Raw genomic sequence first — 21,425 nt, 5'->3', positions numbered from 1 at the left:
TTGCTTTTGCCACGCGTAGGTACTGGAGACCCCGATCGTGAGCCCAGTAGACCACAGACTGGGTGAGGCCATCCGACAGTTCTGCTCAGTGTCCGTGTCACCTCACTACCTGCAGTGCATCGGTAGGGCACTAGATGCCATTTTGTCATCTTGTAATTAACTTTTTATTTTCTCATATGTATTTAGGATTTATGTAATGTATTTTGAGGTTCATGTAAATAATAAAGATTTATGGTTATGTATGGTATTAATTTGAGTATTTAATGGTTGTTTATATATGAGAACCCTGAGAAAGGGATGTTTTGAAAACTGGAAAGGTTGTTGAGACCTGAAATTGACAAATTACCGAGATATTGATATTGAGTTTTATTGATGATATTGGAGTTTGAGATGATGAAATAAAAATATTGGAAGTGTTTTTAACAGGTTCCGAAGAACGGTTTTCTCCATTTTTAGCCGGTACTCCGCCGGATTTTCTTAAAAATTTTCGGAACCTCAAATGAAATAATACTTTTGATAAATGGTTAAAATAAATCATATTTCATAAATTAATTTCAAAAGCATGACACAAATTAAGTAAGGTATATTAGAGTGTGCCAGTACACCGTGTGGCATTACTTATTCGGGTATACTGTACACGAGTAAGGGGTGTCACAAACCTAGTTTGCAAGTTCACCAATAGAAGACCCATACTATCACCTCTAGTGCTTTCTTGCCCTATGTGACACATTCAAGATGAATGGAGTGTCTGATCAAGCAATAAGACTCAGAACATTCCCATTCTCCCTTCGGGACAGAGCAAGGAAGTGGTTACTTTCTCAACTGGCTGGAACGTTCACCACTTGGGAAAATCTCTCTCAAGCTTTTCTAGCAAGGTATTTTCCACCTGCAAAGACTGTAAAACTGAGGCTTGAGCTCAACACCTTCAGACAAAAGGAAGGAGAATCACTCTATGATGCATGGGAAAGATACAAAGACCTGAAGAGGGAATGTCCACACCATGGCATAGAGGATTGGCTATTAGTGCGAAATTTCTATAATGGGTTACTACCCTCTATAAGGAGCACAGTTGATTCAGCTGCAGAAGGTGATCTAATGGAGAAAACATTAACACAAGCACTGAACTTCTTGAAAGGGTTGCGTACCATAATTATGAGTGGTCAAATGAAAGAGAAAATGTAAGGAGAACTGTAGGGATCCTGGAAGTAGACGCCCTAAGCATGATAAATGCTTAATTTGATCAGCTCACAAAGAGACTCGAAAGAATGCAAGCCAACGTAGTTGGTACAAACAGTCAACATGAGGATAGCTATGGTAGAGGACACATGAGTTCAGAATGCAACAATTTCAATGAACCCTCCACAGAACAGATGAACTATGTGAATAATGGAGGAAACTTCAACCAGAGGTAGCCCAACAATCCATATTCAAATACTTACAACCCTGGATGGAGGAACCACCCAAATTTCTCATGGTCTAATCAGCAGAACCAGCCAATAAACAAGCAACAAGGATACAAACCACCAGCTCCCCCTAGATTTTAGAACAGGGGTCAAAACTTTACAGAACCATCACTACCTCTCCAACCTCAATAACCTAAACTGAAGATGACCATGGAAACCATGATGGAAGGATTCCTAGTAGCTCAACAATAACAAAATGAATTGATTAAACAGCTGACTTCTAGAATGGACCAACTTGCTACTCATAACAAGATGCCAGAGAATCAAATCACTCAGCAAGCAAGTTCTTCAAGTAAGGCTGCTGGCAAACTACCTAGCCAACCAGAAATAAACCAAATGGAGCATTGTAAGGCAATTACACTAAGGAGTGGAAGAACTCTAGTACAACCAGAGGTAGAACCGACAGAGAAAACCATAGAAAAATTTAAAGGCCAAGTAGAGAAAAAAGAGAAAGAAGCTAAGAAAGATTAGGAAGAGGAAGCAAGAAAGACAAAGAAATTACCAGAACCATACCAGCCTCCCCTACCTTTTCCTCAGAGATTTCAGAAAGCCAAATTGGACAAGCAGTTTGGGAAGGTTTTGGAAGTTTTACAGAAACTTTATATCAACATCCCCTTCACTGAAGCACTTTCTTAGATGCCATCTTATGACAAATTTCTTAAGGAAATTCTGTCAAAGAAAAGAAAGCTAGAAGACTATGGAACAGAAGCTCTAACAGAGGAATTCCCATACTGCAAAACAAACTGCCTCCAAAGTTCAAAGATCCAGGAAGTTTCTCCATACCCTGCCTCATTAGTAACAAGAAAATAGACAAGGCCCTCTGCAATCTTGGGGCAAGCGCCAGTTTAATGCCTCTATCAATATGCAAAAAGCTGGAGATCGGCGAACTAAAGCCCACAACAATCTCATTACAATTGGCTGATCAATCTATTAAATATCCTATGGGCATACTTGAGAACATCCCTATCAAAGTGGGCAAATTCTTCATTCCAGTAGACTTTTTTGTCCTTGAGATGGAAGAAGATGTTCAAATTCCTATCATCTTGGGAAGACCATTCTTGGCAACCGTCGGAGCCATCATAGACGTCAAAAATGGGCGACTAACCCTCAAGGTAGGAGAAGAAGAAGTGGAGTTCAACTTGTTTGACACAATAAAACACAAATTTGAACCTAATGAATGCTTCAAGGTTGACATAATTGACAAATAAGTTGAAAAGGAATTTCATAAGACACATCCTAAAGATCCTCTTGAAGCATGTATTGTGGATAGCCACACAGTAGATGATGAAAATACAGAAATAGTAGCCTGTGCACAACAGTCAGCAGCTCATCCACCCCTACCCTTAGCTAAGGCTTTCGAGATGGAGAAGTTGAAGGAGGAACAAACCAAAGGTAAGCTTAAGGAAAACGCCAAACAGGTAGAGCTTAAACGTCTCCCCTCCTCACTAAGGTACGCATTTCTGGAGTCAAATTATAAATATCCTGTTATAATCAATGCTAGTCTGTCTAAGTTAGAAGAGGAAAAATTATTAAAAGAACTTAGGATCCATAACAATGCCATAGGGTATAAAATAGAAGACCTGAAGGGAATCAACCCTTCAATTTGCATGCATAGGATAGCCATGGAAGAAAACAGTAAACCCACTATCGAACACCAAAGAAAACTTAACCCAAACATGAAAGAAGTTGTCAAGAAAGAAATTTTAAAACTATTAGATACAGGTATCATATACCCAATTTCTGATAGTAAATGGGTTAGTTCAATACATGTAATTCCTAAGAAAGGTGGGACAACTATTATCCAAAATGCAAATAATGAACTAATCCCTACTAGAGTAGTTACTGATTGACGAATGTGCATAGATTATAGGAAATTGAACAGTGCTACTAGAAAAGACCATTTTCCTCTCCCCTAAAAAGGTTAGCGAAACACTCTTATTTCTGTTATCTAGATCGGTATTCGGGATTCTTTCAAATTCCTATTCACCCAGAAGACCAAGAAAAGACAACATTCACTTATCCCTATGGAACATTTGCATATAGGAGAATGCCTTTTAGTCTTTGTAATGCCCCTGCTACATTTCAAAGATGCATGATGGCTATCTTTTCTGATTATATTGAAGATATCATAGAAGTTTTTATGGATGATTTTTTTGTTTATAAAACTACTTTTGATGACTGCCTAGCTAATTTATCTAAGGTGTTGCGAAGATGTGAAGAATAAAACCTAGTCCTAAATTGGGAAAAATGCCACTTCATGGTAAGGGAAGGCATAGTTCTGGGACATTTAATATCAGAAAGAGGAATTGAAGTTGATAAGGCAAAAATTGAGATCATTGAAAACATGCCATCACAAACATCTGTCAAGGGAGTGTGAAGATTTTTGGGACATGCAGGATTCTACAAAAGATTCATCAAGGACTTTTCCCAAATAGCTAAGTCACTTACTGTAACACCCTCACTGTAGCAATTCCGTACATTTTACTATTCCGGTGACCGGTGTCAGTCCAGACAGCTAGAACGTCTGAAAAAATATTTAAACTAGAATGAGGAGTCATGAATAACTCAAATAATAATAAGAAAAATTTGAAAAAAATTTTAGAAATAAATAACAACCAAGTTAAATGAGTCGATGCCCTGGCGATGGGTAACCTAGTGGGAAGTTGCGGTCCTCGCAACTAAGAGCCCTAAACCAGGGAGAAAATTCATAAAATAATTTTTAAGACTCTAGAGAAGAGTCATTGAGGTTTTTATGGCATTAGAATGCCAAGAAAAGGCTTAGAAAATTTTTTCGATTGGTACAAATAATTTTGGCTCAATAAGCCAAACGGATGGCATTTTGGTCATTTCGTCTTTGGAGATGATTTTTTACCAACTTGTCCAGTTAAGTAAATAATTATTATGACATAAAATGTGAATAAATATTGCTAAAAATTTAATTGAAAATAAGTAGAAAAGAAAAAAAAAAGAAAATGAAAACAAATATCCAATTATGACATCATGCCGATGCAAGAATGATGCAATAAAACCTTATGAACCAATTACAATTTAACAACACACTTAAATTCATTTAAAATGGGGAAAAGAAGTCAAATTAAAGGAACAAATTCTGCTTTTTTCTTCCTCATTCAGCCGAGACACCTCTCTCTCTACACACACCTCCATTGTTGCTCCTCCTTCTCACTAGAATTCTCATACAAACACACCATAAAACCACTAGCTTCTTTCATAAAAACTACTTCTTACATCTTAAACAACCTCTAGACAGCAAAAAGAAAGGAAGAAAGTGAAGTTTTAAAGTCTTGGAAAGTGACTAAGTCAAGGTTAGTGCCATATTCTTTGCTCTTACTTCCTTCTAAACATGAATTTAAGCTAAGCTAAGTTGAAAACTTATTGAAAATTAAATTAAAGATGCATGATTATATTCCATGAAATTTCAGTAGGCATGAGGAACCTTGAGGAAATTATGATTTTGATGGAATTAAATTTGATTACTAATGTTCTTGATGAGTTGTATATGGTAGAAGTTGAATTATAAGGTCTTATGCGTGAATTGAGGTATTGGAAATTAGGGTTTTGAGCTATATTAGGGTTTGGCCATATTGATGGTAAATGGAAGTTCTAATGGTCAATTAGTGACTATTTGGTTCAGTATAATGAGGAGTTGAAGTGAATTGTAGCTTGGGATTTGAGGTTGGCTATGCTGCCTTGAGTGCCCTGTCGGTCTGGGTGTGAGTCCAACAAGGTTGGATAGCCTTAACTTGAGTTGTGTAGGTTCAATTGGTGCAAAGCCAATTGGACATGAAATTAGATACATAATGGAACAACTTTGATGGAGAAACCTTTCCCAAAAAAACAAACTTAGGATACCCTAAAAATTGACCAAATTCGAGTAACCAACTTGTTGGTCCTGGAAATGGACCAAATAAATAGTATTTGTTCAAATGGTCATAACTCACTATAGAAATGTCCAATTAACCTGAAATTTATATCAATAGAAAGCTTAGACAATTTAGGACAACTTTCATGAGAGACATAACTCCAAAGTTTGATCAAAACTTAGTGAAATTGCCCACCAAACTCAGGACACCAAAATTGCCAAAATGGATTCTGCCTAGAAATTCTAGATACTGCCCTATCCAGCCAGTTATGGTATTTAGGCCATAACTTGAGCTACAAAACTCCAATTGGAGTGATTTAAAAAGGAAATTAAAGAAGACACAATAAGAAACAACTTTGATGAAGAAAAGTTAGCCCAGTTTCCACTGTAGAATTGTCCAATGGAACAGTAAACTTAGGTAATCAAAATTGAAAATTTAGAAATGCATTTAGGGGACTTTAAATTGCAATTGGCAATTAATACTAACAAATGAAAAACTCAAAATGTGGGATCTTGGTGTAATTAGAATTAACATATCCATTAAGTATGAAAAAGTCAATATTTTGGTTGACTAGTAAGGTGAATAGTAATCAAAATGATTAGCAAATTAAGATGAAGACCTATAACCAATTCTAAGCTTAAATGCTTAGAATTGTATAACAAATGTGGACCATGCATCTTAGTCAAAATTGTTAGAGGAAAATTAAGGCCATAAATTTGAAATCCATGAAATATTTGTAGACTACTTGAAATATGAATGATAATGCACCTAAATCATGGAAAAAAAATAGATAGTTAGGGCTTATGCCTCTTTTTGTAGCTAAAAATTTATACTTTGCAAAATTAATTACATATGAGAAACAAAAAGAATATTTTCAGTACAATGGTACATGAACACCATTGTTGTGAACTGAGATCCAAAATGAATGATGTAAGGAATGTATGAATTATGATGAATGCATAAACTATACAGAATTGTGATTTAGAAATTTGTACTTCTGCTAAGAAAAAAATTAAAACGTTATAAATTATAATTGTAACTTATAATGAAATAATGAAATGAGAAGACATATTAATATTTAATGGTATTTATGTGCCCATGTATTGTCTAGACACGTGTGTCAGATTGGATAGATTGGCATGCCAATAGGGTATTATTTTAGCAGTACTGCGAAAGGCTTTATGCCCGTACTCATGGCTTTATGCCCGCACTCATGGCTTTTATGCTCGATTATGTGTTATCATGGCTTTTTAGCCATTCTGATTGCATACGTGGTTGACTTTCCATGTCCCATGATATGACGGCCAGAGGCACCGCGGTGTCTAGTGCCAACGAGCCGTTATCTAGTTTAGTCAGCCTGTCATAGGTTACTTGGCAGTAAAATTTGTTAAGAATAATGTGAATTAAATGAATGAATAAGAAAGAAACTAGAATTAGTTTTAAAATTTTATTTACTATGAAATGATCCAAACACCTAGGAAATGTTGAGTGAAAGGATAAAAAGATTAGCAAAATAGATATCATTTAAATGAATAATTACAACTACATCTTCTGAAATAACATGAATAAAAATATAATATACTAATATATTTCGTATTTTGTATATCACTACAGTAAATTTAGGAAACAAGCGATTCCAAAGAATAATATAATATAACAAAAGATAATTAATATTAGGAATTCCATATGAAATGAAAATAATTCTTGATGATGCAAAGTAGGTTTTATTTCCATCTGTATTTTATATATATTATTTTCTTGTTATATTATTGCACCACTAAGCAGAAATGCTTAACGCGATAAATTTGTTTCCTTCGCGCAGGTACTAAAGTTAAAACCCAGTGGACATTTAACTGGAAATTTGGAGTTTGGATCTACAGAGTGTTCAGGGTTGTCACCTCCTCAACAATGCATGTAGATAAGGCTCACATTAGTTTGGCTATTTCATATGTAATTAATTTATACATCATGTAAATTATGAGATTATATAATTATTTTGTAAATTACGTAAATTAATGAAATTTGAAATTTTGGCTTATGTGATTTGAGCATGAATGAGATTGTATGGGTTTGAAGATAGAATTGAAATGTATAGATAATGCATGAAATGATGAGATTTTTATTGTAAAATATTATTGAAAATTTAAAACAGGTGAAAAGTGAAATACGTCAACTGGTAATAAAGTAGGGGAAACTCCGCTGGTTTTTTAGTAGAAAAATAATTGATATTAAATTAAACGAATTCAAAATTTGTAAAGAAAAAAAGTAAGATAAGTTAGGGTGCTCCGGCACTGAATGTAGCATGCCTTACTCGGCTACACTGTAGACGGGTGAGGGGTGCCATACTTACCAACTTGTTAAGTTAAGATGTTCCCTTTAATTTTGATGAAAATTGCCTTGTCTCCTTTAACAGAATCAAAGAAGCTTTGATATCAGCACCAATAATGCAGCCACTAAATTGGAAGCTACCATTCGAGGTGATGCGAGACGCGAGTGACTTTGCAGTTGGAGCTGTGCTCAGGCAAAGAAAAGATAAAAAGCTCCATGCTATTTATTATGCTAGCAAGATACTCGATGATGCGTAAATCAATTATGCCACCACATAGAAGGAATTCCTAGCAGTGGTGTTTGCAATGGACAAGTTCAGATCTTACCTCATTGGGTCAAAAGTCATTGTATTCACAGATCATGCTGTAATCTGGTACCTTTTGAATAAGAAGGAAGCAAAACCAAGGCTGATTCGATGGATTCTACTCCTACAAGAATTTAACCTTGAATCAAGGATAAAAAAGGATTCGAAAATGTAGTAGCTGACCATTTTTCTAGACTAAAATTGGAGTACACAGGGGACTTTGAAGATTTGCCAATTGATGATTCATTTTCTGATGAGCAATTACTTACATTCTCCAAGGCTCCATGGTATGCTAACTTCGTTAATTTTCTTGTATGCAGGCTATTGCCTCCGAACATGACTTATCAACAAAGGAAGAAATTCTTACATGATGTGAGATATTACATATGGGAGGAACCTCTACTATACATGAGATGTAATGATGGGCTGATAAGAAGATGCATACCAGAGGAAGATATGGAAGGTATCATTCATCATTGCCATTCATCACTATGTGGAGGACACGTCGGCACCTCAAAAACCGCAATCAAGATTTTGCAAGCAGGGTTTAACTGGCCACATTTGTTTAAGGATGCAAGATCCTTTGTGCTAGCTTGTGATCAATGCCAAAGAACAGGTAACAGTTCAAGAAGGAATGAAATGCCACTACATGGTATACTTGGGATAGAATTGTTTGATGTATCGGGAATAGACTTCATGAGCCCATTTCCCTCTTCCCGTGGAAACAAGTATATCCTGGTTGGAGTTGATTATGTGTCAAAATGGGTACGATGCTAGAGTGGTCACAAGGTTCCTTAAGAAGAACATCTTCACAAGATTTGGCACACCACGAGCAATAATCAGCGATGGAGGAAGTCACTTTTACAACCAACAATTCGAAATACTACTGAAAAAGTATGGAGTGACTCACAAGGTGGCCACACTTTATCATCCTCAAACCAGTAGCAAGTAGAAATCTCAAATAGGGAACTAAAGCAAATTGTGGAGAAAACTGTAAATAGATCCAGGAAGAACTCGTGCATGAAGTTAGATGATGCACTATAGGCAAACCGCACAGCATATAAAATCCCAATTGGCACAATACCCTTCCAAGTGGTTTATGGAAAATCATGCCATCTCCCTGTTGAACTTGAGCATAAAGCTTACTGGGCAATTCATATCCTAAACTTTGACCTCAAAGCTGCTAGTGAGAAAAGACTCCTACAACTGAATGAGTTGGAAGGAATCCGATAGGATGCATAAGAAAACGCTAAAATTTTCAAGGATAACACCAAAAGATGGCATGATAGGCACATAGCAAGGAAAGAAATAAAAGAAGGAGATCTTGTCCTCTTATTCAACTCCAGATTGAAACTCTTTCCATGGAAGCTAAAATCAAGATGGTCTGGACCTTTCAAGGTCACCCAAGTCTTCCCACATGGAGCAGTAGAAGTGTGGAGCGAAACCTTAGGTGCATTTAAGGTCAATGGGCAGAGGCTAAAGCCTTACTTTCAAGGAGAACCCATAGAAATGGGAGTCAATTGCACCCTTGACCATCCTACTGACAGACCATAAATAAGTAAAGTCCAGTTAAAGACTATAAACGAGCACTTTTTGGGAGGCAACCCAAAAATTTTCCTGAACTTTTCTTTTTTTCTCCTTTTTCATATTGATTTTTGTTTCGCACACATTAGCATTTCATTTTGTAGGATTTTTTGGAAAGGGGAGTAGAGAACAAGAAAGGAAAGGAATCACCAAGTCAAAACCACAAAAGGGAAAATTGGACAAAACTAGGGAAGTAGCTCTATTGCTAAACCGTACATCCATTTCATGTGTTGTGATGAAAAAAAATTTTCATTTGACAAAAAAATTTGGAAAATTAGAAAATTACAAGGGTCGTGTATTGGTTTTACACGCCCCGTGTAACTTTTTGGAAGTCCGTAAATTTCTTGCATTTTTAACTCTGAGGGAGATAGAAAGTTACATGGGTCCATAGCCTAATTTACACAAACTATGTAATGTCTCTAGCAGAATAACTTAAAGCCAGGGAGTTACACGGGCCTCCTTGTATTTGACACGGGCAGTGTAACATATCCAGTAAAGCAACTCGGGAGACAGAAAGTTACACGGGTCCTAGAGCTCATTTACACGGGCTATGTACTATGACAGAATTTGAAATTTTCAGGCAGAAATTTACATGGCCCAACATGTCAGGACCCGTGTAGTGATACACGACCCGTGTATCATGTCACAGACATGACTCCTGGGGCACGAAATGTGAGAAATGAAGAGTCCTAACGGCTCTTTACATGCACCCTTAGCCTTAAAACCATTCATAAAGGCAAAACCCTTCATCTCTACCCCTCGTAGCCTATAAAAACCCCTCAAATCTCATCTCTCTTCACCAAACCCTACCCTTCTCCTTTACAAAAACTCATCAATGGCTCCTGCAAAGCGATCTACGAGAATAATCAGCTCTTCCTCGAGGCAAAGAGGAGAATCCTCATCTTCTCCACCTCAGCGGCCGCCCCAATGCCCAAGAACAAGGGTAGCCTCTCCCCAACCATCTCAACTAGCCCATCCTCCACCGCAACCCCAACCACAAGCTGCTCCACAACCCAAAATCTCCATTCCTTGGGGATTCCGTGATGATGCCCATAAGGCAATGTGCACCCAGCTTCACACCTAGAAAATAAGCTCCACCAAATACATGGATTTTCTGCTGCTGGAGCAAATTGGGCTGCAGAATGAAATCAATGGGCTACTCGATAGTGTCGGGTGGACAAGGTTTGCCCAACTCTAATTTCTAGTGTACTGGGACACCACACTAGAGTTCTTGGGCAGTTTCAAGGCCACCTTATGGCCTATCGATAGGGAGGATAGGAGCAGGATTTAATTTCGCCTCCTCGGTGTCGATCGGGTGATGAACATAGATGAGTTCAATGCCATCTTCGGCTTTGACAGCGCCGGCCATCAGGAGATCCCTAGGAACCGCATGCTCTACAACAACATCAACTTCTCAAGTTCCATTGCCCTGAACACGGAGCCATATAACTCCAGCAAGTTCAAATCCACAGGCATCACAAGTCCAGCCCTGTGCTATAAGCATCGGTTCGCCGCCCACACCATAATGGGCCGTGGCGACAGCCCTGGCATTGTAAACCCCAACGAGCTATTCTTCTTATGGTGTATGATCATCGGACAACGCTGTAGCACTGGCATCTTTTTGTGCAACCATCTCCGCCACCTCTGTCATCAGTCTACTGGGCACATCATGCTTGGTGGCCTTGTCACAACCATTGCCCTCCACTTCGACTTCGTTCCAGGACATCAAACTATCTGCATATCCATGGGGATATGTAAGAAGGTGGGCAACACCTACTACTTGCTGGATGCTGAAGGGAACGCCATCCCTCAGAGAGACGAAGCACGAGAAGGACTTGGCGAGACTTCGCAGCCTCAAGAAGAAGGCCAAGAGTGGATGTTCCAAGAGTCCCCTGTTCAAGTGCCTCCATACATACCACCACCAAAAGATGCGGTCCTCGCATACCTACAGCACATGGAGACCACCATATACAGCAGAATGCGAGCAATCGACGACAGCCTCCAGGAAGCCCACAACAAATTGGACATGCTAATGGAGAAGCTAGATGATGAGGAGGAGGAGCCAACATCGCAATCATCATCATCAAAGAACTTTTAGAGCTAGGACTATAGGATAGGATCTTTATTGTAATATCTTATATGCCTTAGTCCTAAATTGTAATCATAGGTCTCTTTTATATGCTTAATGTCCAAACTTTTCAATACCTAATAAATAATATGCTTCCTTATAATCTTTATACATTTTCTCTGATTTTGCATATTATTTTAACATTGAGGACAATGTCTGGTTTAAGTTTAGGGGGGGGGGGGGATACAAGTGCATTGCATATCATTACATTTGCATATCATTACATACACATCATTGCATTGTTTAAATTCAGCTACATTGTTCTTGTGTATCAAAATTTTTGAAAAATTTTGGACTTTAAATTGTGAAACTTAACACTATAACCAAATTCTAGTAAGCTAATAGTTGGACTCCACGGGATAGAGGAATGAACGTATCTAGATAGGCAAAAACGGATTCTAACATGTTGTTTGTGAAGAAAATAATCTCTTTAATGGAACTAGACTAGTTAAACCTCTTCATAACTATTAATTTATCACATTGAACTTGTAAAATTAGGTGAAAATTTTTTGAAATACAAGCAAACCTAAAAAATGACTCACTAGCTCTATAACATATCTCTTGGACCTATCAAGGCGAAATCCTAGCATATGTTTGATGAAGAAATTATTAAGGCATTCTTTGCTATAGCCTCACTAAGCCTTAGCCACCCCTAATTAAAATGTATATCCCTTGTAGCCAACTTGAAGCCTATATTTATCCCTTAGAATTTATTGCTTACCCATGTTATTTACGTAGCCCCTAACCTAAACACCTACCATACCCTTTTGAGGAAGCAAAATGCATAAGTAAACAGCATATTAAGTGTAAAAAAAGAAAATGAAGAGAGGATGTAGAACTCAAGAAAGAGTGCAAATGTGCAATTGAAATCAAAGAAAAATTTGCCTTTCCAACACAGCAAAAGCAATGAGTTTGAGGGAGAGGACAAAAGGGACATAAAAAAAAAAAAAGATAAGAAGTCCCAAGATAAGTATCATGGAAGCATGCTTGGCACTATAAAAAACCAAAGGCCCCTCTTCTCCATACAAAATATGTAGAAACAAACTTAGTAGACTTGGTGTTTTATGCATACATGCTATCCTCATATTTGCATTCCCTAAAAACCTTTCATTGGCAACCAAGTCATTATCCTCTTAGCCCCTTTACAACCCTTTTTAAAGACCTTTTGATATTTTGAAAAGTGCATGCTATATTAGTAGAGATAGAAAATTGAGATATGCCTATGGAGTCAGAATTGAGTCTCTTCATCACAATTACCCACAATAGGGGCAAATTTTAGGGAGTTAGTGTTTCTCAAATCTATTCCGATAAAACAGGTTATTTGTTGCTTATTAATGGTCTTGTATAGAGAAATAATTAGTTGAAACACCATGAAATGAGGTGAAGTTCTAAACAGGCAACTAATAGAACCCTTATGCCTTGAAAGAGGGAAATTGGTATGAAGGTTGGAGGAGTTCAATTCTATACTTATTAAATTGTTAGTTATACTCCTAAGTATCTCCTGAAATGTGTTTTAATACAGAGTTTTGCTTTGCTTGAGGACAAGCAAAAGTTTGAATTTGGGGGTATTTGATACACTTGAATTGTATAAATATTTTAAGCACATTTGTATACTATCTCATAGCATTTAGGCAAGTATTTTCATGCATAGTAGTTGATTTCATTAGTTTTTATAATTTTTATTATCAATGTAACACCCCTATGTTTGGTAGTGCGTTCTACTGTTCCGGTGACCAGTGTTGTCCGGACAGCTAAGATGCCTAGAACTACACTTTGATATGAGGGAGGAGACATAAAATAATGAAATACAAGAAAATAAAATACAAGAAAAATAAAGGAAAAATAATAGCAAAGAAAGGTAACCAAGTTAAGTGAGCCGAGAACCCTAGCGATGGGTGACCACACCGGGAAGTCACGGCGTGGACCTTTGACTACCCTTGGACTGCGGGGAACCCTAGAAAATATTTTTAGGACTTAAATAGACCCCTATTGAAGTATAAATATCATTAGAAATATTAAATAAAAATTAAATAATTAGTACAAAGAAAAGTGGGAAATCGAAAAATGGACAAAACCCGGTGTTACCGAAAAATCGAGAATACAACCCGAACAGGGGCATTGTGGTCATTTGACATCCCGAATTGTCTTTTGACCTAAATGTCCATTAAAAATACAAGATATTACACTTGGAAAATATAATGAAAAATTAAATTAGGGGTACCCAATGTAAATAGCCAAAAGTGGAGTGAAATTTGGGTAATTAGCACTTAAATAATATTAAATCAATTTCTTATGTGAGTGGACCACTAAGGGATTATAATATGCATTAAGTGGGTAGATTACTCCACTAAAACTTCATCTTCAACCTTTGAAGACCACCATTGCCATAAAGAAAGCCTTAGAAACCACCATTGTTGTCCCATTTGTGAGCTTCATGCATCCATGATCCAAGCTTCAAGTGGTTAGGGTTTCTTCACTAAAAGTAACCACCACACCTTGGGCAGTATTTAGGGAGTGAGAAAGGTAAGTTTTGATGAGTTTTTAAGAAGCTTCAAAATAAGTAAGTTTGTGTTTTTGAATGTTGCTTTGTTAAAGTTTGTAAGCATGTTATGGGTGTTTGATTTATGAAGAAATTTTTGAGTTTGATGTTTAATGGGAATGTGTACTTTTGGCAGCCATGGAAACACCTTGAAGGTAGTTTATTTTTGCTTGTAAATAGTGAATTAAATGATTGATTGAATGTATATTGTATAGGAAATTGTTTGGGTGATGTATACTTAGTATATGCAAATGTGAAATGAAATTTAAAGCTTGGAAATTAATGGAGTGTAAATGCACCATTGTGGCAGTTTGTTAGCTCTTGAAGAATGCTGGAATTCATGCTTGGTTTATGGAAAAATGATGTTAATTTGTGATAGGGGTTATGGCAGTTTGAGTGCATGTATGATGGTGTGAAGTTAGACATGTAAATGAGCATGAATTGGTGATTGAATTGTTGTAAATTAAGTTGGACAAATTCTGCACTTATTGGTGCACATTGAATGTAATTGTAAGCTGCCAAAATGACCTATAATATGTTGTAAATTATGTTTAGGTTGTGGTACAACCAGAATTGGTTTGAATGTTGAGTTTGGTAAGTGTTAGGAGTAATCCTTGATGTGTATGAAAGAAATGCAATAAGGCAGTTTGAGTTTTAGGCCTAGAACTTTGAGTGTGTGGCTCCAATTGGTATGAGACCAATTGGAGGTGAAACTAGGCACAAAATGTGCCAACTTTCATGAAGGAAGCTTGCCAAAATTCTGCTTGCAAGGTAGCTTGAAAAATGACCAAATCTGGATTAAGTGCAAGTGAGGCCTGAAAACTGACCATTTGGGCAGCAGTTAGTGTTTAGGCCATAACTCACTCAAAATAGGTCCAATTAACCTGAACTTTTAACCATGAATAGTTAAGACCCATATCTACAAGTCTTATGAAGACACCAAAGCTCAGAAATGACCATAAGCAAGTCAAACAGCTTGCACAAGTTCGGGTCCAAAAACTGGCCGAACCAAAGTTGACCAAAATTGACCTAAAATGACCAAATTTGATGCCATTTGACCAGCAATAGTAAAATGACCATAACTTGGTCTACATAACTCAGAATGACCTGAAATTTTGCCCCGCGTTCCATAAGACATAGATCTACAAGTTTGTAGTTTTGATCGAAACCTGAAAACTGAGGAAACTAGGTCGTCTGGCTAGGTCAAACTAGTATCCCGGAATCCAGCAAATTGCAAGAAAATGCATTATATATGGAAATGAACTTGGTAACATATACCAACCCTAAAAGACTATCGAATGTGACATGTTAGTAACATTAAAACCTAATTGACCTAGAATGCATCGAGGGTCGATATATTAGGTTGATTAAGCAAATAATAGCATTCAGTGAATTACTTATCAAGCATTATCGTTAGAGACAGTTTAATTTAGTACTGAAACACTTCAAATTGTGTTTCTCAGTTAGCGAAGACTCAGAAAAAGGGAAGAAAACACTGAGTCAAGACCAAGAGATAGTTATCAGAGGTTTGTGCACAACAACTATTTCTTTTAAATTTTTCAATTGAAATGAATTCTGACTATTTGTACATTATTATTTTAAATTGTGGAAATGTGTTTGAATGGATATTTATCGCTTGAAAAGCACTGTAAATGGTTTGAAATTGTGAGAAATTGTTTGAATGATATTGATGGATACTTATTGATTGAAAAGCATTGGAAATGGTTTGAAACCATAGCTATCATGTATATTGATTGTATTCCTCACTAGCTTGTCTAGTGGGACGAATTGAATTCCCTCTCTGGCTGAAGTGTTGAGGTGTGTGCCTGTTGAGGACGAATTGGATGAGTACTCATATTTTTGCTAGCTAGCTATGTTATTCCTCATTAGTCATCGACTTTTGGGACGAATTGAATACCTCATTAGCCATTGGCTTTTGGGACAAATTGAACTTTGGAACATGATTAAGCTGTGTGTGTGATTTATTGATTTGTATTATGAGATTGTGAAATGGAGTTAAATCCTTATTGACATTCACTGTCTTTTGAAGTTAACTATGTTTTGATCTCTGAGATTTATTGTGATATTGTGTTAAATTCCTTCTGACATTCATTATCTTGAATTTAACTATGATTTTGCATATCCATCATTTAAATGATTTATGAATTGTGATTTAAAGTTGTATTTGGTTAATGTTGTGCACCACTGAGACATTGTTTCAGCGATAGCTTTTTATTGCTGTCGCAGGTAGACAGACGGACAGGGCAGCAGACTAGGCTACTAGTACATCCAGCGAGAGATTTTCGGGTATAGTGAGTATACCACATTTTGCATTTTGTACTGTAATGTATATTCACTGTATTTATCTTTTGTTCTTGGTTTTGAGCAGTTGTAAATTAAAATTGTACATTGAAGTGTGTAAAGTAAATTATGAGTTATTTTGACTTGTAAAAATTGTATTATATTTCTTGTATCTCAGTCTTTGAAAAATTACTGTGGATTTGAGTTGAGAAATATGTTGTGTTGAGAAAAATGTTGGAGTTGAGATTTGGAAATATATTGAAGTGCTTTTTTACAGGTTTTCTGAAGAACTGTTTTTCCCAAAATACAGATGGCACTCTACCAAAATTTTTACAGAAATTACTAATAGTCCAAATGAGTTAGCTGTTTCACTTCAATTCACAAAAGTTTTTAACACCTGTAAATAGTGCTCACCACTGTAAAAGAAGTAAGAAAAGTTTTTAAAATCCCTTGTAGTGTATTTAATGGGTTATCAATACACGGAGTTGGTAATTCATTAGGTATGCTACGGGATCATGTTATGCCTTATAGAGGGGTAGGATGTGACAGTCAATCCTTTAATTCTATGTTTCCTACATCATTTCAGGTCTTTAGGTGAAGCCCCACAGTGTAGAAGTGCAAATGGAAGCTTGGAGAGGTCAAGAGACTGAATATTACTGCTGACACAAAGTACACGGGTCATGTAAGCTAAGCCCCAGACCTGTGCAACCTTCTGCCAGAAGAAAGCCAGATAGCCAATAGAGAAACAAAAGTACACGGGTCGTGTAATTAGACCCGTGTAATCTGCAGGGACCCATGTAAGTCTCTGTCGGGCATAAGCTTAAAGAACCTTATGAGAACAAAAGTACATGACCCATGTAACCAGGCCCGTGTAGTTGGCATAGAGCCATGTAACTCTGTGTGCCAATGCAATACTTCGCAGTTCCACTCCAGCAAGTTACACGGCCTAGTGACACACGGGCCATGTACTATGAGGTAGCCAGTTTTATAACTCGAATTCCCGCTCTTGTTTTCTGATTCAAATGAGACTCCTAAAGCCTTTTGGACTCAAAATGACCTAACCCTAGAGCAACCATTATAGATAGAAGAGAAAACATTGGAAAAAAAGAGGCTCCCTTTCATCTTTTGACAGCACTTTTGAGGAGTTTTGAAGGAGAGAAATCCACACTCTGCACTCTCTCCAGCAGTCTCAAGGAGAGAAACATCAGTACCAAAAGGAGTTTTCCAGCTGAAGCTCCATAAGATCAAAGCTGCAAACTCTCTTCGGTTCCTTCATCTCATCTCCCTAGACAGATTTTTATTGTTTTATTTCTTCTACATAATTTTCTTTTTACTATTTTTACCTGTTATTATAATGTTTGTTGAACTCACCATGAGTGAGTTGTTTTCTTATTCTGGATTTGGGAGAGTAATGCTTGTAATTATTATTATGGATGAACACTAAGTTTTATTTATTGGATTTGAGATTCGTTCCTTGATTTAATTTCTTATGATCTTAATACATGCTATGTGCTGGTACCCACTTAGCCATGATTGTAGATGTTAATTAAATGACTGAAAGGTGAAGATTAATATTAGAAAATCAAGATCTTAAACCTAGGAATTCTGGCCTAGACATAGGCTGATACCTTTGTGGAACTTCGAAATTGGTCAAAGATCTTAAAGGATTTTAATTAATTTGATCACCACGAAAGTTGTTTTTTAGTTAATTAGAATACACCCTAGGTGCCTTGAGAGAGAATTTAGGAAAACTTAGTGTGACACCCCTTACCCGACTACAGTGTAGCCGAGCAAGTTATGCCACTCAGTGTGCCGGAGCACTCTATTTTATCTGATTTCATTACAGTCCTTGATTTATTTCTTCAAAAACTTTATTGAAGATTTAGGCTATTTTTACTTTTATCAAAATCTAACTAAATTGGAAATTTCAAAAATTTTAACGATAATCCGACAAAGTGTCGGCTGTAATTTGGACTAACAGTTCTTCTGAACCTGCCAAAGACAATTTCAATATATACTCAATTTCTCAAACTTAATAGTCTCAAAAATTTTCAAACATAATGTATCTCAATACAAGATTCGATTTCTCAGAAATCTCATTAGATTTTCAATATCTCAATATTCACAAGTATAATCTCATTATAACTCAAATTCAATTCACATACTAAAATACTTACTTTGAATAGCTTCCATAATTCATAGGTTAATTACATAAGTTTATTTTGTACAAGATATACAAATAATTTACAATGTGCTAGGAATGAACAATATACATAACATGTATAAAATGAGCCCTATCTACATGCATTGCTGAGGAGGTGACAATCTTGAACTCTTCTGACACTTCGCAGATCCGACTCCAAAAATCTCAATCGATACCATCTGGTTTTACCTTCAGTACCTGCTCGAGGAAGCAATTCCATCGCGCTAAGCATTTCTGCTTAGTGGTGCAATAATATAACCAAGAATAATATATACAAGTAAAGAAAGAAATAAATGATAATTCAGATACTCAGAGTCAATTTAATTTGGTATGGTATTTCTAGTATCAACGATCTTATATACTAGTTTGTTCCTCTTTGGAAGTGCTTAGTTTATAACTTTTCAGTAATACTAGCAGGTATATAATTTATTCTATCTGTATTGTATTTCAAGTCTGCATTTCTCGCAATTTATATTTTTGTTATGTTTCTTTTGCTAATCTCTTTTGCTTATTCATTCAATACTTAATTTAATTGTACTGGATTTTCATTATACTTAACTTAACTTAGCTGCCTAAATTGAGTAATACTTTAATTGACTGCCTAAGTAATCTATACTAGACGACTGGACTGGATAACGGGTCATTGGCACTGGACACCGCGATGCCTCGGGCCGTCATACCATGGGACGCAGAACGTCAACCATGTATGCAGTCAGTATAGCTAAAAAGCCATGATATCACATAATCGGGCATAAAAGCCATGAATACGGGCATAAAAGCCATGAATACGGGCATAAAGCCATGAATACAGGCATAAAGCCTTTCGCAGTACTGCTAAAACAATACCCTATTGGCATGCCAAACTATCCAAACCAATCTTGTTAGGTATACTAGGGCATTTGATATTTTAAAATGTTAATATATTGTGCTTTATGACTTAATTATTTCATGATAAATTTCAATCATAATTCATACATTCATTTGATCATTTATATGATCACAATTCACATCAATTATTCTTTTATACCATTGTACTCAAAATACTTCTCCTCTTTACAATAATGAGAACTAATGTCTCATTCATACATTTATATGGTTTATTTATCCATTCATTATGTTATTCATATTGATCACAATTCTAAACAATGGTTCACATGTACCATTGTATTCAAAACATTTTTCCTTTCTCATTTATACATTCAAGAATCTACTTATGTAACTACAAATTTTATATTTCAAGTTGAGTTACTAATATTTTATGAATTCCATTTGTGATGGGCATATATGCCCTAACTATCTATTCACATCAATTAGGTGACTTATTTTTCATGTTTCAAGTAATCCATGAATATTTCATGGATTTCAAATTTATGGCCTAAATTTCTTTTTAACAATTTTGACTAGGATGCATAGTCCATATTTGTCATACAATTCTAAGCATTTAAGCTTAGAATTGGTTCTAGGTCTTCATCTTAATTCATTAATCATTTTGATTACTATTCGCCATACTAGTCAACCAAAATGTTGACCTTTTTATACTTAATGGATAAATTAATTCTAATTACACCAAGATCCCACATTTTGAGTTTTACATTTACTAGTATTAATTGCCAATTGCAATTTAAAGTCCCCTAGATGCATTTCTAATTTCAAATTTTGAATTTCAAGTTTTGGTGTCACTATTCACCTCATTGATCAACAAAAATGTTGACTTTTGCATAGACAATAGGTACATTGGTTTTAACACTCCCGATGTACCACATTTTGCATTTAAAACTTGTTGGAATCAATAACCAAATCCATTTCCAAGCTTATTTCAAGTTTTCATGTCACTATTCACTTTATTAGTCAACTAAAATGTTGACTTTTGCATAGAAAATATGTATATTGACTTTGGCACTTCAAACATACTACATTTTTCATTTAAAACTTGTTGGTTTTGGTCGCTTTCTCAAAGCTTAGGCCATTTTGGCAAAATTGCCAATTTTCGGTTTTGGTGCTCCAAAGTTGCACTGTTTCATTGGTCGATTTACTGTTGGAATTTGACAAAACTTCCTTCATAGAAAATGTTCCTTATTTTGTCTAGTTGAATTTCTTTTTTTGAATCACTCCATTTGGAGTTTTGTAGCTCAAGTTATGGCCAAAATAAGTTTACTGTTCATGTATACTATTCCTGCTGAGATTTTGGGTTTTGGCAGATTTTGGTCCAAAATTGGTCAGTAATTTGACCAAGTTAAGTTCCTAATTTGGTCTAACTTTCTCCATATGAAATATTCTACCTTGCCTTAGGTTTCTATCGGTTCAAAAATCGCCTAAATCCGAGTTTTCTAGAGAGAGTTATAGCCATCCAAACATTACTGCTCAAATGAAAATTCTGGAAATCTCAGTACAGTAAACTTCACTTTGCTCAATGATTTGATTAAGTTCTGGTCATAATTTGGGGTAGGTTTCTTCATCAAAGTTGTTTTTCTATGTCTTAACTTGTTGCTGTAAAAATTTCAGGTCAATTGACCATTTCTACAGTGAGTTATGGCCAAATGAACAGTTACTGTTCATTTGGTCAATTCTGCAGGGGCTGTTGCAGGGTGTCCGGATTGGGGCCAAGTTTTGGTCCTCTTGCTTTGGTCATTTGGGCATGGTTTCTTCAGCAAAAATGTGCCATTATAAGCCTAGTTTCATGTCCAATTGGCCAAA

The 21,425-nt window shown here is 36.2% G+C and overlaps 1 non-coding gene across 1 annotated transcript; it reads right to left on the bottom strand.

Annotated features, from left to right (window-relative positions):
• Positions 1 to 900: 900 nt before the first annotated feature.
• On the bottom strand, positions 901 to 1,007 carry LOC131182592 (small nucleolar RNA R71). The gene has a single exon (XR_009150856.1). It is a non-coding gene; the product is annotated as a small nucleolar RNA R71 (small nucleolar RNA).
• Positions 1,008 to 21,425: the final 20,418 nt, after the last annotated feature.

Source organism: Hevea brasiliensis, chromosome 8 (assembly GCF_030052815.1).
Source record: "Hevea brasiliensis isolate MT/VB/25A 57/8 chromosome 8, ASM3005281v1, whole genome shotgun sequence".
NCBI classification, from domain to species: domain Eukaryota; kingdom Viridiplantae; phylum Streptophyta; class Magnoliopsida; order Malpighiales; family Euphorbiaceae; genus Hevea; species Hevea brasiliensis.
Note: the sequence above shows the minus strand (reverse complement) of the source record. Positions and strands in the feature narration are given on the sequence as shown.